This window comes from Protopterus annectens, chromosome 8.part0 (assembly GCF_019279795.1).
Source record: "Protopterus annectens isolate FY-2018-M chromosome 8.part0, PAN1.0, whole genome shotgun sequence".
In the NCBI taxonomy this organism is placed as follows: domain Eukaryota; kingdom Metazoa; phylum Chordata; order Ceratodontiformes; family Protopteridae; genus Protopterus; species Protopterus annectens.
In genome coordinates, this window is record NC_056741.1 from 207,458,927 (window position 1) to 207,477,756 (window position 18,830).

At 40.2% G+C, this 18,830-nt stretch overlaps 1 protein-coding gene across 1 annotated transcript in view; it reads left to right on the forward strand.

Annotated features, from left to right (window-relative positions):
* Positions 1-18,830, forward strand: part of LOC122808190 (extracellular calcium-sensing receptor-like) — a 512,288-nt gene that overhangs the window by 398,507 nt on the left and 94,951 nt on the right. The gene's annotated exons all lie outside the window — the stretch shown is intronic.

Consider the following 18,830-nt stretch of genomic DNA (forward strand, 5'->3'; position numbering starts at 1 on the left):
ACTATCATCTCAAGTGTTTGGCAGTGGTGGGATCTACTTCACATACTAATTGGCTTGTAGTGGTGTGAGTAGAGCGAGTTCCTGTAGCTTATGTATAGTGATTTCTAAAAGTGTTTTGTACTCTATAACAGCCAAGCAGTGTATACCAGGAGTTCAGATCACAATTGTTTATTTCTTTTGTTAGCTTACTGTTAATCAGGGTGATCAGGCAGCATGTCAGGAGAAGAGTGTGGAAAGCTAACAAAGAGCCAGCTGGCGGAGATGTGCCAGGCTATAGGGCTGGTGCATGGAAACCTGACTAAGGCAGACCTGATTGCAGCCTTGGTTACAGCTGCATCAGAAAACAGCAGCCTGTAGAATAATCAGACTGACAGTGAAGATACAATATCCTCAGAGAATGGACAGCTCAACTTTTCTTGCAGTGGACTTAAAAATCCAGCTGGAGCTGAAAAGGCTTGAGTTGCAGACCAGGCGTATGGAACTGGAAGCAGCCAAGAGAATGAGGAGCCTAGAAGCTGAAGAAATGGCACGGCAGAGAAAGCATGAGAGGGAAATGCTGACTCTTCGCCAGAGTCATGGAGGTAATGGGGAAGGGAGTAACCAAACCCCAGAAGCACAAACGTTCAGTTAATTTCTTCCACAGTTTAAAGAGGGGGATAATTTTGATAGCTTCTTTCATATGTTTGAGAGGGTATGTAAACAGTGTGAAGATGACCAAAGGCTTTGGGTACGGTTCCTGACCCCCTTACTCCATGGTAAAGCTGTAACTTCTTTAGCAAAAATGCATGACACTGAATGTTTTGATTATACTGCTGTAAAAATTCATTTGTTAGAATGTTTTAAGCTAACACCTTAAATGTATAGGAAAAAGTTTTGTGAGCATAGAAGCAAGGCAGATGAAAATGTATGTGAATATGTTGTTGAACTGAGCACTTATTTTCATAGCTGGGTGAGTGGATGCCAGGTCACTACTTTTGAAGGGCTACCTTTTGGTAAGGGAACAAGCCCTTAGCACTTTGCCTGAGGACATGAGGATCTGGTTAGCTGATAAACAGTGTGCTACTTCAGAGGAGTTGTGGAAGAAGAGAGACCTATACATAGCAAGCAAGGCAGCCCTGCACAGGAAAGGGACCCCCAGTACTGCTCATGGGACTAAGGGAACCCATGGTGGGCAGCACAGACTGCCCCAACAGAATCTGCCAGTAGCAGGAGAAGCCACTATTCCAGGTATATGTCCAGGAGCTAGGGTTAAATTTTTTGAATGCAACCAGTGGGGCCATGTGGAATACAGATGTCCATGGAGGCAAGGTGGGGAACCAAAGGTGAGAGAGCCAGTAAGTGGGAAAGACAAAATACCAATAGTAGGTTGTCTTGAGACAACTGGAGTATGGAACTACCATCCTGCAGATGTCCTGAGAGGGAAGGATGTGGATGAGACAGTACCATGTACTTACGCAGTTAAATGCAGTGAGGCTAGGAGACATGCATGTGGGTCTGGTAGCCTGGGGAGACCCAGACAGACTGCATACTTGCAGCCAGGACTGCTGAGGTGGTTACTTCAGGGAGTGAGCTACACTGTAGCAGTGAGACTGAATGTGAGCCACAGCTGCTTGTGGGTACTGATGTTTCCTTGGACAGGGTAACTGCAAAGGTAGAGGTGAGTAGCAGTACCCAGGCTGACAGTGAGGCATCACTGTCAGAGGATACTAGACTTCCTGTGGAAGGGGAGCTGGGAAGGGTTACAAGGAGAGACTTGAGACAGGCTCAGCTCTCAGACCCTACAATGCAAGGCATGAGGCAGGTAGCTAGGGAGGCACCTGATTCTCAAGGCAAGGGGGAATCTGTATACTAGAACAAAGAGTTACTGTATAGAGAGTGAACCCCTGCTAGAAGGTGAGAGAGTACAGCAGTTGGTAGTGCCTAGAGCTTACTATCTGGCACTTCTAGCAATAGCCCATGATATTCCCTTTGCAGGTTATTTGGGCATAAAACTTACAAAGAGGCATATTATGCAAAACTTCTATTGGCCTGGAATTTCCATAGATGTAACAGGGTAGTGCAGGACCTGTCAGCAGTGCCAAAATGTAGGCAAGGCAGGAAAGAAGGTGATAGCTCCTTTGATGCCTTTGCCTGTGATTGAGGAGTCATTATAGAGGGTAGCTATGGATATTATGGGTCCTCTGAGTACCCCGAGTTCTACAGGGAAAATGTATATCCTAGTGATTGTAGATTATGCTACACGATACCCTGAGGGAGTGGCTTTGTCCTCATTTGAGGCTGAAAATGTAGCAAATGCTTTGCTAGAGATTTTCAGCAGGGTAGGTTTCCCAAATGAAATACTGTCTGACAGAGGTGCCAATTTTATGTCAGACCTGCTGGCTTGTCTGTGGAGCTCATGTGAGGTGAATTACATGAAAACCACCCCCTACCATCCCCAGACTAATGGTCTTGTTGAGAGGTTAAACTCTACAATCAAGTCCATGCTACAGTTATTTGCAGATCAGTTTAAGAGGGATTGGGACAAATAGTTGCCCTATCTGTTGTTTGCTTACAGACAGGTTCCCCAGGAATCCACAGGTTTTTCACCCTTTGAGTTGCTGTATGAGCATAGGGTGAGGGGTCCTCTAGATTTAATTTGAGATGAGTGGGAAGGTGAGTGTGAGTCTCACAAGGAGTCTGATGTGGCATATGTCCTGAACCTCAGGATAAGGCTCAGGGAACTCATGGGCTTGGCCCAGGAGAACCTGGCAGAAGCCCAGCAACAGAAAAAAGTGTGGTATGACAGGAATGCTTGAGCTAGAGAGCACGCTGTAGGGCAGCAGGTAATGGTTCTCATTCCTGTCAGACACAACAAGTTGCAAGCAGCTTGGCAGGGACCCTACAAGGTGGTAAGAAAGGTATGTGATGTTAACTATATGATGGATGTGCTAGGCAGATGGCAGGGGCACAAATTGTACCATGTTAACATGATAAAACCTTACCATGATAGGGAAACCCTTGTGCTGAGCATTTGCAGTGGATTGCAGGAGGAGTCTGAGGGAGATCTGGGGACTGATCTCCTCAGTGATTCTCGGGCTGACACCTTGGTGGAAGGGGTAGCAATGTCCCAGCAGCTATCTCCTACCCAGGTTTGAGAAATCTGAGCAGTGTTGCAGGAGTTTGGGGGCATGTTCACTGGGAAACCAAGGAGCACCCACCTGGTGCAGCACCAGGTGGATACAGGGCCCCAAAGGCCTATCAGGCAGGCCCCTTATAGGGTGCCTGAGAGAGTCAAACAGACTCTGAGGGAAGAGGTACAGGATATGTTGGAACTAGGGGTGATTCAAGAGTCCAACAGTCCCTGCGCCTCGCCAGTGGTGCTAGCGCCAAAGAAGGATGGCAGCAACAGTTTCTTAGTGGATTACAGGAAATTAAATAAAATAAATAGTCTCACAGAGTCAAATGCTTACCCCATGCCTAGGACAGATGAGGCCCTAGAGCAGCTGGATGGGTCTAAGTATCTTACAACCACTGATCTTACCAAGGGTTACTGGCAGGTGCCCTTGACTCCCAGTGCTAGGGAGAAGTCAGCCTTTGTGACTCCTTTTGGCTTGTATGAGTTCACAAAGATGCCCTTTGGGATGTAGAATTCCCCAGCGACTTTCCAGAGGCTGGTAAATCATATCTTAGTAGGAGCAGGGGGGTTTGCCCTTGCTTACATGGATGATATTGCTATCTACAGCCATTCCTGGCAAGAGCACCTTCAGCATGTCAGGGAGGTACTGGGCAGACTACAGATGGCTGGGTTGACCATTAAGCCGAGCAAATATCAGGTGGGTATGGCAGAGGTCTCCTACCTAGGACATAGAGTGGGGAGTGGTAGGATAAGGCCAGAACCTGCCAAATTGGAAGCTATTCAGGCATGGCCTGCAACTGTTACCAAAAAACAGGTAAGGGCATTCTTAGGGACAGCAGGGTACTACTGAAAGTTTTTTCCCAATTATAGTACCATAGCTGCTCCCCTAACAGACCTGACAAGGAAGAACAGGCCAGATAAGGTAGTGTGGGCCCCAGCATGTGAGCAGGCATTTTAGAAGCTTAAGGAAGCTTTGGGAGGACCCCCTGTGTTAGCCAGTCCAGACTACAGCAAAGAGTTTGTTGTGCAGATGGATGCTTTAAACTATGGGGTGGGGCTGTACATAGCCAGATTTCTTAAGACGGAGAAGAGCACCCAATGGTTTACCTCAGTCGTAGCTCCAACCCTGGGAGGAATGTTATGCAGTGGTAGGAAAGGAATGTCTAGCCATAGTGTGGGCACTACAGAAACCTCAGCCTTATCTGTATGGAAGAAAATTCACTGTGATGACAGATCACAACCCTCTAACATGGTTAAAGAGAGACAGTCAGCAAAATGCCAAGTTGCTAAGATGGAGTCTGGGGTTGCAAGCATACGATATGTCAGTGCAACACTGCAGTGGGAGTAGCAATGCCAATACAGATGGGCTCTCAAGCCAGGGAATAGGGGTGAGGTACACCCAGATAGACCTGACACTCTCAAGTGAGAGGGGCACTTAAAAAAACTTGCTTGAGTTCCCTGGGGGGGGGGGATGTGACGACTGGGGAGAGATGGGCAAAGGCTGGCAGCCTAGTCAAATAGAATTTAATATATAATTCTATCAACTGTATAAATAAATGTAAAATACAGGCTTGTGTTTTTAAATGTAGGAAAACACTGTGAAATGTGGAACTGCAAAATATGTGACAACATTGCGCTCTACTGGCCCAGTGAAGCATGTTGTATCCTTTCATTTTAGAATTCGACCCGAGGGTGGCTGGATGAAGATTTCATGCCCATTGTTGTAAGGCTAAAGTTTATGACCAGAATTTAGATGTGGAAGTTGCTTTTATTGCTTTTGTTTCTGTTAGTATATACATGTGAAATGTCTTGTATCACTGTAAGTTTCTGAGGAGGTGCTAGATTGCTAAATAATGCAGTTTGTGGCCTGAGAACTCAGACCAGGTGTTAAGATGATGCAATATGAATACTGGGAAAACCTAAGTGTCAAAAATGATGTAATTTTGTGAGGGCCTTAGAAACATGTTTGTTAGTAATGTTTAAACTCTATTTATCACAAGAGACCTGAGCATTTTGATCTTGGACATCTAAATTATCAGCACACTGCTTATGCTCACATGTAAGTTTTTAGCACTGTGATATCTTGTAGGAATAGTTAAAGCTAGTAAAGATTAATGAGGTATTTTTCTTTGAAACCAGACCTGTATTATTTTAAGTTTCTGTGTGATCTGTGAACTCTTAGATATCTCTGTGGTGTAGTAGATTTGTCTTGTGTTTTAATTATTTATTATTAAATATTTTTAAAACCTTCTACCAGTGGCTGCTTTGTGTAGAGATAAGCTCTAGAGTACATTGCATATTTATATAGAGTTTATTGTAATATTCCACTCTGATAAGCCTTAGACTGTGTAGTCACATTACCACTGGATATTAATATTGCACAGTAATAACTAGACACCCTTTTAAGGGCCTTTTAGTAGCTGATATTATTAAATGGGTGGTGGCAGTTATTACTACTGTATATTCTGGGTAAAGGGGCACAGCTGGAGAATCTGTGTCAGCCTTTCCCAGGAGTGTCTGTAAAGTGTATAAATACTTATCTCAAAGTGTGTGTGTGTGTTGTGTCAGCTACTTGACAGGGACATGAAGCACTGGCTGGACAGAGTGGGTACTGGAGGATCTAGCTTGCCCAGTTAGGCTGAGACCTGGACCCTATAGCTGTGTCAGTGGGGAGTCTTATTGGGGATCTGGTGAGCAAGGGAGCAGCCAGCCCCACACTGACTGTGATCTCTGTGTACACTTAAGGGAAATTGTACTTTACTGTGTGTATTAGTCATCCTTTCCTCCTCTAGGAGACGACCTCCCTGGTGTTAGTGGTGAAGATTGAGGCTCCTTGATTGCTGGGCCAGTGCACGGTCATCACAATATAAATTTATGGCTAGGCTTGTATAGGCCCTAGGGCTGATAGCCTAGTACCAACCCATGAACCTATAATATAATATGCTAATTGTCTCCGGAGCTTTTCTCCATGGACCTCCACTGAAAATGGGAGGCCACTCAGTTGGACTTTTCCATAATCAAATGTCCAATAAAATCCTTGGCCTTGCATGCTGGGTTATGGTTGAAAGGGATCTATATAAATCCAGTAGGGTCTAACCACAGACTCCGCAGTATCTTTCTAATTTTAGTGTTTTCTATTTGATTCAGTCAACAGATCACCACACATTCATTAACTGGGGGATTTTTGAAATGACACATTGATCATGAGGGTCTTTTTTTGGTAGGAATCAAGGTCTGATGGTTGGTGACTCTGAAGGTTTGTTTATATGCTCATGAAAAGCAACTTTTCAACAGTGAGTTAGACTCTACATATATAGAGCTTCTTTGAAATGTACTGGACATAGTGTTCAACAGGTTATAAAGTGATTTATAAAGTCCTTGATACAAGAGTGGGTTAACCATTGTGATTAGAAATGTCAGTACATTGAACTAGCTTGTATCAATAATTATGCATTTAAATGTATAGTTGTGCAGGGGTTAGCATATAATAAAGTTGATATCGGAGAATTCATAAATGCCTCTGTCTAGGCTTACCTGCTTGAAAAGTTGGATTTTAAAAGGATCAAATATGAATTCTAGAAAGAAACAGAAGCTTGTAAATATATGTTTGGTTGTGTGAAGTAAAAATTGGTGAGTACACCTCATTCTGAAGGTGTTATCTCTAAGCACATCTGCCTAGGTAATATGCCTATGACTTGAATATACAGAGCTTTAACCTTTACTTCCCTTCATGTTATCCACAGAGGTCAAAGTCCCTGACCTGTGCTAGTTGCTCAATCTCTGTCTATATATTCCTAAGACTTTGGGGTTGGGTTCCAGTGTGTAAGAAACACAAATCATATCTCTCATCTTCTTTACTCACGAAATCTGGGCAAAGCAAAAATTATGAGGCAACAAGGCACTAAATCAGGGAAAATCTTTAAATATTTCTGTAATTCACTTAGAAAGTTGCTACCACAACAGGTTTTGTATTAACATGTATTTTCTGAACAATAAGTATTAATAATCTAAAGTTTGACATTATTTACAACTGTAATTCTAACTGAGTTAGCAGATAATCAAACATTTTATGAGGCAAAATCAGGGACTTTCTGTGCAATTCAGGACAGCTGAAAGGTATGGACCACTTAAAAATACCAAAACACACACACACACACACACACACACACACACACACACACACACACACACACACACACACACACACATACACACGCACGCATATGATCCATGCCTTTCAGCTGTTCTGAATTTTGCAGAATTTCCGTGTGTGTGTGTGTGTGTGTGTGTGTGTGTGTGTGTGTGTGTGTGTGTGTGTGTGTGTGTGTGTGTGTGTGTGTGTGTGTGTGTGTCTGTGTGTGCACGCGCGCACGGATGCATGTTTGTATCCACACTGTATAGTAATCACTTTGCTACCAAGGGGTAAGACACTTTTGACCTATTTTTGAATAGCCCCTCCTATGCAACGAATGAGGTGGATCATCAACCCCTTTTTCTGCAAATTTCTTCATGGGTCTCATGTTAACTATGTCCATGTCTCTCGATTCAATGCCGCACTCTTGCCTGCTTCGACACTCATACCCGACTGTCACAGATCTTCTCTCAGACAATCTATCCACCTCTTTGCTGGATGCCGTCATTTCCTCTTACTGTCTTCCTGTCTTTCCCAAATGTACTTCACCAGATTGTTTTCTGCTTTACTGCACATGTGCCTGAACCACTGTAATCTGTTCCCTTTGATCTTTTGTGCAACTTGGAGGTTCTTTGGCTTCTGCTCTTATGTCCTCTTTGATTGTCCCACATTGTGCATCCGACCACCCTTCTCAGGCACTTCATTTACATTGTCTCTAGCTCCTCATCTGCTCAACTATTACTGCCCAGGTTTCTGTACCATACAGTAGTACTAGTCATGCTACTATTCTGCACACCTTACTTTTCATATTCTTTTGCTTTCCTCTGTCATATTCTACACCTGACTCTCTGTGCCAATTGGCTGCAGTGCAGACCCTCTGATTCTTACTTTGATCTCTTCATTCAGACTTCCCTTCTCCTCAACCACCTCTCCCAGACACTTGAAGCTATTAACCTGTTGAATTATCTTCCCTTCTAGCTCACTTCTCAGCTTCTTCCAATTTCCCAAGTTTTCTGCCATTACCACTGTCTTATCTGCACTCTGTTTCATCCTATGTGGCTTCAGGTTTGCATTCCATTCCCCTATCCTTTGCTGAAGTTCTTAGTCAGAGTCTGCCTGTAATGCCACATTATCTGCATGCAGCAACTTTGCTGATCTGTCCCCTCCGACCTGTTTGCTAATGTAATCTATCATCAATATGAACAGCAGTGGGCTCAAAGCTAAACCCTGATGCAGGCCCTCACCCACTAGGAACCCCTCTGTGAGATTTAACACTGTTCGGACTTGCATCATTGGGTCCTTGTCAATAGCCTGCACTACTTCTGCCAATGTTAATGGAACTTTGAGCCACTACAGGATTGCCCAAATTAGCTTTCTTGGGACCTTATCATATGGTTTCTCCAAGTCTAGGAATGTCCAGTTGGACTCTTTCTAGGTTCTTCTCCACTATCTGTCTCACTGCAAATACTGGGTCAGTTGTGCTGCATCCTGATCTAAATCTAATCTGCTCATCTCCCATCTTACATTCTACTACTCTGTGTATCCATTTATCATTCATCTTCTCCAGAACTTTCATGCTATGTGACAGGACCTTATACTTTTGTACTGTCTACAGTTGTGGATGCCCCTTTTGCTCTTGTACTGTAACATTAATATGCTTATGTTCTAGTCATCTGGGATATGCCTTTCTCTCTACACTTCCGAGAGTACCCTCATGAGCTATTCTTATTTACCTCACCCAGCATCTTTATCATACCTGCTGTGACCTCATCTGAGCCTCTTGCTTTCCCTGACTTCATTTTCCTTTGTGCTTTCCTTACCTCTTCTAGGGTGGGCTCTTCTTCTTCTTTCATTGGAGGCAGTGTCTGGGACAGTACAGCTTCTGTAGAGTTTTCTTCATTCAGAAGCTGCCGGAATTACTCTTTCCATCTGCCTTTGATGTCTTGTGGATGGGTGAGCAGGTTTTTGCTGGCATCCCTTATGAGGGGTGCCTAACCATCTTCTATATGTTTCTGTCTTTACCTTGCAACCTGATATAGTTTCTTTGTGCCACCTACAGACTCACTTTCCAAAAGCTGTTAGAGTGCCTCTGATGCCCTGTTCTTTACTATTTCCACTTCTTTCTTAGCCTCTTTATTAGTCATCCAGTAATCCTTTCTAATTTGGACTGTCTTTTCTCTCTCCCACTTTTTCATGCACTCCCTCTTTCTTTTGATGACTTCCTAGACTTCTGCATTCCACAACTATCTTTTCTTATGTACCTTATTTCCATACCTGGCTCATCCACCTATCTGTTCTGTTATCCTCACACATGCTGTTTTGAGGCCCTGCCATTCTTCTTCAACTTCATCTATGACTTCCTGTTCTTGGGTTGCTAGAGCCCTGAGTAATTCTTTGAACTGTTGTACTTTCTCTCCAGTCGACTTCCAGGTCTTCATCATGGTCTCTGTTGACCTTAGAGCCTCCTCTGACCACTACTTGCAGCTGATTGTGGCAACCAGTGGTTTATGCTGTGGGATGACATTTTCACTAGGGATGACTTTGTGATCACGGACTCTACTAGGAGGATGTCTACCTCAGTTGCATGTTGGCCACTGTTTTATGTGATCGTGTGACTGTCTCTCTTCCTGAACTGTGTGTTGGCTACTATCAAGCCATTTGACAGACAGAAATCTAGAATGGCCTCTCCTTCTTTATTCCTATTGCCCCACCTATGTGAACCCAGGCAGCTCTCATATCCTGTTCTTTGTCCTGACACTTGCAGCAGCTGGAGAGGCCACAAAAGTTCCTCACCAAAAGGATAAAGGGTCTCAAACATCTGTAAGAACTCCAGCTCTATTCAGTCGCCACCGCTTGCTCAGAAAAATCTAGATCTGTCAAGTCACAAAGGCGGGGGGAGACTTAAAAAACACCTATTAATATTACGGTTGAGAGTCACAAGGCTTAGACTTAAAACCCTATTATGCTATTATTAGGTGGTGAGGGATAGATTCATAACCCAAAGACTCCCTATGCTGTGGAATAAAATCCGGTATATAGGAGGAGCACCACACTCTGGGCCTTGTTCAAGATAAATCTTGACCAATGGATGGGAGATGGATTACCTCAGTGTCACTGCTCAACAGAGGCACAGCAAAATAATGGGTATAGTTCCCCATACTAAAGGGGTGGCGAGTAAAAAAAAACTATAGGCTAGGCTTGTAATGCCTGCCGGGCAGATAGCCTAGTATGAACCTATGAACCTATGAACCTATAAGTGCATTCAGGTCAGCCATTATCAACACCAGTTCATGTTGTCCTGCTTTATCTATTAGGTCCTGCAACAGCTGTCTAAGTGTAGTCTTCTCTTCGTTATCGCAGCCCTGTGTTGGTGCATAGGCTGAGATTATGAATGCTGTCCTATCATTTGTATTACGTATGAATGAACAACTAAAATCAGCTTCCACATTTAGGGAAAATTTCACTGGAGGACTCTGTGATATGTTCTTCTCCAGGCAGTATTCAGGAAGCTGACTGTCCAGACATCCTTGTACAATGCAGGAAGTAAAGGTACATGTAGAAGCACATGCATAGTACATGCAAACATCACTGTAGTACGGTCTGCGTGCTGTAACCAAGACTCCTAAAGGAAGGGAGCATTAGGTGCACATGTGAATATCTGCATTGGCCTAATATGATGGCCATTTATAACCAGACCTTTACATTCAATACATTGAATTATCAATGATTTATTCACAAAAATGGAGGAGAAACCCACTGCAGGGAAGAGGTGCTGCTACACCAAGTAGAATGGTAGGAATGAATGAATGCATCAGTGGACGACAAGAGGTTCATTTGTCAGGCTGAAGAAAAATAATTACTGGACACTTGTTAGGGTTGTTCTGTGCATGTACACTTAAATAGATTTGGATATCATTAAACCATAATGTTTTTAATGTGTTCCTGTGTCAGCTGATATTGTATAAAAGTATCATATTGATTTGCCTTAATTCTATTGATGTAACAGTTTTAGTATATTTAAGTATAAGTTATTTTTTTCAATAGATCTCCCTTATTTTAAAGAATATAAACAGTATATTGTGTGTTACCTCATTAATGAAGTACACGTGCTTGCAGAATAGTCACAAGCATAAAGGGCAGTGGGTGCAGTTAGTGTTAAAATGTTACAAGTTACACAAAGTCCTAGAATAGTACAATTACTGCTGCACGTGAATTGGTGTATGCTGACCGGCATGTCAACATTATCTAAAAACAAATATTCTGGAAAGTCAATAGCAGATAAAAGCAAGGTTACAAAATAACACAATTCTACAGTTGCTTTCATCTTTTGGCTACAATTTTACTTAAAGCTTTCAAAGTACATTTTATAGTTCATTTAGTTGCTTCATTGGATATAATTCTGGTGGAATGTGGGGAAAAGCAAATGTATTATCATTAGAAAAATAATTGACTATGTAATAAAGTATAAACAGTGCAGCATACAAATGTGATCTCTGCCTCAAAGGTCCAAGGTTCAGTCCTAACGTCCAGTCCCTGCATGGACTTTGAATGTCATCTTTGTGTCTATTTGTACTCTGGTTTCCTTGTTCAACTGGCTACTCTAAATTATCTATATATACTGATACTTGACTTTGTGTCCTGAGTCATAGCTGCAAAGGTTCTGTTACTTACTGCTTACCCGGTTATAAATACATAGTTCTTCTTTTGGCTTTTCCTGGTTAGGGGTCACCACAGTGGATCACCTGTCCACTCATGATTGGCAGTGGAGTTTTACAGTGTTGAGTTGCCAGCCCGGCACCCAACCTTCCACAGAAGGCACACACATGCATGCACTCACACCTAGGGCCAATTTAGAGTGTCCAATCCACCTACAGCATGTCTTTGTGATGAAACTGGAGCATCTGGAGAAAATGCACGTGACCACAAGGAGGACATGCAAACTCCGCACAGAAGGCACCCCAGCCGAGGATCGAACCGGAGAACCTCTTGCTGTGAGGCAGCAATGCTAACCGCTGCACCACCGTGGCCGGCCGGTTATAAATACATAGTTAAATAGCTTATATTCACAATTTATTTGGGGTTCTGTTGTGGCTTAATGATCCATCCTATTTTGCCTTAATGACTTATGCACATATTTCTCAATCTCTTAGAGCAAGAAATCTGGACAAAGCCATGAATAATGGGGGAACAAAGGCCCAAAAATAGGGGCACTTTTTAAATATTGCTCTTATAAATACAAACACCAGGAAAGAACAGACCAGGATCCACACAGTAGATAAATTGAGCACTTTCGTCTTTAATAAAAACTTCATCAGAATGACAAACAAACTGAAGCTGACCCTATAAATACACACCCTCTACAGTTAACATAATAAATTAGTTAATTAATTAATTAAATTAATGACATCACACAACCTAAAAAAGCTCAAGTTAGTGTTCTATAATAAGATACAAAATGCATCACTAATTACATGTATATTTCTAAAACACAAACATAATCTCCATCATATTAGTTATTATAAGTAAATTACTAGAGATAAATTATATGTAGCCTTCTGCTTTTAATCTAATAATAGAGCTAATAGATGTATTTCTATTTAAACCTGGATTTTGTGTTGCGTTGGTTTTCAGCTGCCCTTAGAAGTAGAGTGTATCAACATTTTTACAATATTAAAAAAAAAAAAAAAAAAGAAGATATTAAGAACGTCTTAGCTGTTCACGTAAAAAATCATGAAGGGCATAGCTTTAAGTTTTCTGTTATTGAACAAGTTACATCTGGGGATAGGGGTGGCCCCCTTAATGATTATTTGGATGCCAGGGAACTCAGGTGGCAGCTGAAAACCAACGCAACACAAAAACCAGGTTTAAATAGCAATACATCTATTAGTTCTATTCTTAGATTAAAAGCAGAAGGCTACATATAATTTATTTCTAGTAATTTGCTTATAATAACTAATATGATGGAGTTTATGTTTGTGTTTTAGAAATATACATGTTATTAGTGATGCATTTTGTATCTTATTATAGAACACTAACTTGAGCTATTTTTAGGTTGTGTGATGTCATTAATTTCTTTAATTAATTAACTAATTTATTATGTTAACTGTAGAGGGTGTGTGTTTATAGGGTCAGCTTCAGTTTAATTGTCATACTGATGAAGTTTTTATTAAAAACGAAAGAGCTCAGTTTATCTACTGTGTGGATCCTGGATTGCTCTTACAAACTTAGAATGTTGATGTAATAACAGGTTTTGCATTAGTATGAATTTTCATAAGACTATGACGTCTGAAACTCAAATGTCTGTCATTATTTTCTGACTTCAACCCTCATTTTCCAGAAAACCACAATTTTATGAGAAGCAGACCAAAAATATGAGTCAAAAATCTGGGCATTTTGCAAAAATCTGTACAGTTGAGAGGTATGCTATGCATTATAATGTCCTGCCTTACTGGAGTCTTTTCTGGTAGTACAGTAATCGCTGATAGGGGGTTATAATATTTTTTTTTCTTTTTAGTGATATGGGCATAATCATTCCCATTATGGTTAACAATCATGTTGTGCAGGCCCTACTACACTAAGGACTAAGGCGTGGAAAAGTGCATACATACTTGTGCATTCATTGCTATTTGTCTGGAGACAGTCCTTTTCTGGACTTGTTCTGCCTTATCTGGGCCTTCCTCTCACAAGTTCAATGGCATAACGTAATTATAAAAAATATATAGATTTCCATGCTCCTGCACCAGCTATGTAAAATATGCCTTATCTCTCTTTCAGCCTTAGGCTGTCTCACTCACCTGATGCAGCCTGAGCCAGTAGAAAGGGTTCCTTGCTGCTATGTGCAAGCATTCTGGTTAGAAGCATGTTGAGCACTATTGGGTGGGTTGTTCTGAAAACAGCTTGGCAAATATTTTTTTTTTTTCCTTTTTGACACACATGCGGATTTGTGAAATTCTAACTGCCTGCAGCAGTAGAGTAAGAAAGAAAGTCAGCTATGATTTCCAAACTTCTCTACTCTCTTTTTTTTTGTTTTTTGAAATTGGGGTCTGCAGCACAACAGCCAGTACCACAAGCCATCCCAGGCAGATAGAAAATGTTTCATGTGCTACGTGAGTGCTGCATATAAGAATTAAAGATACTGTGCAGTCACTGGACATTGAAATACCACAAAAAGTGGGGATTGAAAGATTGGTGCATGTGTATCACTTAAGTTTATATGTATAGAGGTGCAAGTCAGTTGAGGAAGAATGGTTAAGTGTCCATCACTCACTGCTATATCTCCCTAGTTAGCTCCTGTAATGTCTTTGCCAATATTCAAACACAAGATGCCTGTGGTATAGTAAAATGTACTTGTCTTCATCATGGGTCCACTTTGTAATCTTGTAGCACATAATATCTGCTTTCACATTCAAAAGATGAGAATGTCGAAAGCTGAGAATCATGAACAGCTCAAATCTCTCTTGGCAAGTTAACACTTGTCCAGCATGCAGAACTATGCCCTTTCACCCCACTATAATACGATCCTGGAGTTGGTATGTAGATATATATACAGATATATATATATATATATATATATATATATATATATATATATATATATATATATATATATATATATATATATATATATATATATATATATATATATATATATAGATATATCTATATATGTGGGTCCACTACAGAATCCTGAAAGCTCAAAATCCCGAAGCCCAAAATCCTGAGACCAAAATCCCGAAAATTCACAATCCCGAAAACCCAAAATCCTGAAACTCAAAATCCTGAAAACACAAATAATGCTAATATGTCACTATAAAGACAATAATATCTACCAACTGACCCTGACCCTAACCCTAACCCTAAGGTCCATCACTATCGCACACTCACCTGACCCGCGCCCTAACCCTAACTCACTTAAACCTCCCCCAACCCCAATATTTGTCACTATTGCATACATGCCTAACCTGCGCCCTAACCCTAACTCACTTAAACCGCCCCTAACCCTAACATAAAACCAACCGCACACTTACCTGAACCCAGCGCATGACCTAACATTATAGGGCTAACAATAGCAAAGCCACAATGACGTCAGTATGTCCATTTTGTGTTTTCAAGATTTTGAGTTTCAGGATTTTGGGCTTTCAGGATTGTGAATTTTTGGGATTTTGGTCTCAGGATTTTGGGCTTCGGGATTATGAGCTTTCAGGATTCTGTAGTGGACCCATATATGTATGTATGTATATATATACATATATATATATATATATATATATAGATATAGTTAGGGGGGTGGGGGTGTAACCCCCCATCTATGTGGATGTGTTTGCTTGACTGGTGTGTTTCAGTTTGTTGTTGGACAAGTGTTAACTTGCATAGGAAGATTTGAGCTGTTTGTCATTCTCAGCTTTTAATATTCTCGTCTTGAGAATGTGAAAGCTGATATTATGGGCTATGAGATTACAAAGTGGATCCCTTCACAGAACATGAAGAATGGGTAAATCAAGTGCATTAGTCATATATCTATAACTATACCTATACAATATGTATGCTGTAATGATCAGTCAGAGAAGACAGAAATTGTTAAGGGGCAAATCTCAGTAAAGCACTCCGAAAACATTGTTTACATAACAGGGCAATCCCCACCACTTAAAATAAGATATATATATATATATATATATATATATATATATATCTACCAACTCTGAGATCACACTACAGCTTGAAACAGACAAAACTCCAGTCCCTGCTGTTCTGGCAGATTCAAAACCAGCTATTGGCATTTTTCAGTATTTTGTAGCTCCCATGCTCTGTGATTGGTATTTTGCAGGCTAAGCCCTTGTGTGTTTGATCTTTTAAAACAGTCCCATTTTAACCTATTGTAAGACAGATACAGCAGACAACAGATATTCACATTTACATATTTTCTCTCTTAGACATAGACATATACACACTCAGACACACTATGGATGCTACAAAACTAATGTGCAGCTTGTCATAGATACATACACACACACACACACACACACATACACACACACACACACACACACACACACACACACACACACACACACACACACACACACACACACACACACAAAACTGGATCCAGCACAAGGTGACCTAGGCAACTGCGTAAGACCTAGTGCTGGCTGTGGGGTAGAGCCTGACTTTAGAAAATAAAAACTCCATCCTAGCTAAATTCTCAGTCTCAGAAACCACACCATTAGCATGTATTAGCTAAAGAAGACCCATAGACCTCAGCATGTACAATGTATGTCTGGGACATCAGTGCACAAAAAATTTGATTTAACAGCACCTCATCTCTGTCCTCCAGCAGAGATTTACAGAGCAGAGGCCAGAGACTCTTCTCAGTGGATTAGCAGAAAGCAAGCAGAAAAGATATGCAGCGAAACCATGCCCATTGTGACATATTTTGATCAGCAGGGAAAGAGTGAGCAGACAACCAGGAGATGTGTGTGTGTGTGTGTGTGTGTGTGTGTGTGTGTGTGTGTGTGTGTGTGTGTGTGTGTGTGTAAAATGCCCCAGTTGGGGCACTGACTAGTTAAGTTAATTTGCTCAAAGTCAAACCCTGATCCCTAGCTATTGAGAGACAAGAACCTTAATCCTACACACCAACAGACAGACCTCCCTTATTTTATATATTTATTTATTTTGTTTAATCGCTGAGAATTGTAGTCGGTCAATGTCAGTTACAGAGTTTCATACTTTGGTATTTCATAGCCAGTTTCAGGAGTGCAACAAGTAGCGCCCACCCACCTTTGATAACGAAGGCTGTAGGTTATATTTCCATAAGTAGACTAATTATTAACACACAGTGCAGCATAAGGTGTGTAGCTCCTCAGAAGAAGTGTTGAACTGAGGTCCCATTTGTTTGATTTGGTGGTAGCTCAAGTGGATGTAAAAGATCCCACAACATTTGCCAAAAGGAGTAGGAATCCTTTATTATAAAGCATATAGTTTACAAAATGTACATACATATTTACAATATCTTTTACTAATATAACATTTTTCATTTACCTCATTAATATACAAAAAAAAATAATATTTCAGTTATGATACCCCCACTCTGTTTTCCATAACCAAATTCTTATCTTTTTAATATCGCAGTTAAATCCCATTTTTCATTAAACAAAATTTCCTTCACTCTTTGATTCCATATCAACCATATTATACAAAACAATTTTTTATCAGTTTTTGTTAAAACAATTCTACTTTTTCTTTTTTAATATCTATACTCAATCATATCCATAGTTATGTAATTTACATTTGAAATTTCCTTTAAATACCTTCTATCAACAATCTTCTTCCATGACGCTTTAATTTTTATGCATCCTAAAAACACATGTTCACTGATCTCAAGTCCTTTGCAATAAATACATATTCTATGATTCTTCATCTTATAATGCATTTGCTTTTACTGGAAGCTTTTGTATAGTAAGTCTCCATAAAAAAAAAAATCTTGACATTCCACCATCTCCTTACATCTTCCTATTCAAGCTTGAATCACTGCATTTTTTTTTTCTTTTGGTGTCTCCTTCCATGGATATTCACAAAAATATTTATTCATTATATTATAATAACCATTTTTAACATTCTCTAGTTCATCAGTTTTTATTTTCCATAATAAGATTTTCTCTTGATAATTATTTATTTCATAATGAGATCATACCCTCTTTCCTTTATTATTTAAAATGTATGTCCATTCTTATTTATATTTAAACTTCAAGATTTGTGTTCATAATGACTTATCATTATCCTTTAGACATTGAAATACTTTATATAAATGTAGGGATGCTGCATAAACCATAGGATTAATCAAACTTACTCCTCCATCTTCACTTTTAACACATAATACACCTCTTTTTATTGAATTAATCTAGATCCCCAAATAAATACTATAAACTTTCTTCTCAAATAAAATGGGGATACTGAAAACACTTGCTAAATATGACATTCTTGCTAGACTAGAATTAATTATCCTAATCCTTCTCTAAGCCCACTTACAATTCTAAATGTAGTAGCTACTAAAGCATTTTTCCTCTTTATGCTTAAGCTACCCTGGCAAACCTCCTTACCTTCCTCTCCTCGTCTAAAATACCAATTGCATAAGCTTCTAAACAGTTAAAGTTTTTAATATTTTAATTTTCTACTTTACCTTTTTCTTTGCTTTTTATACATATGGCAATCTTTTTCCCATTGAACTCAACTGAAATTGTTAATACTTTTTGCTCTGAACAAGCTATTTGTTTTGTAGTCTATTATTGTGCAAAACTGTAAATTGTAATGATATCTGTGTCTAAACTATTTTTTGTAATTAAATTGTTGTTAATGTGGAGCTTTTCTCCCCGGGTCTCCACTGAAAACGGGCCCCCAAGCCCAGTGGACCTCCCCGGTAATCAAACTGAAATAAATAAATAAATAATTAAATCTTTTTTCTAAATGACAATCTGAATGTTTATCAAAACTTACACATGTTCTTCATTGTTTCTGTTTTTCTTTCCATAATCATTGTGTATTTTCCTGTTTACTAAAACATATACCAAACACATTTATGTTTATCAA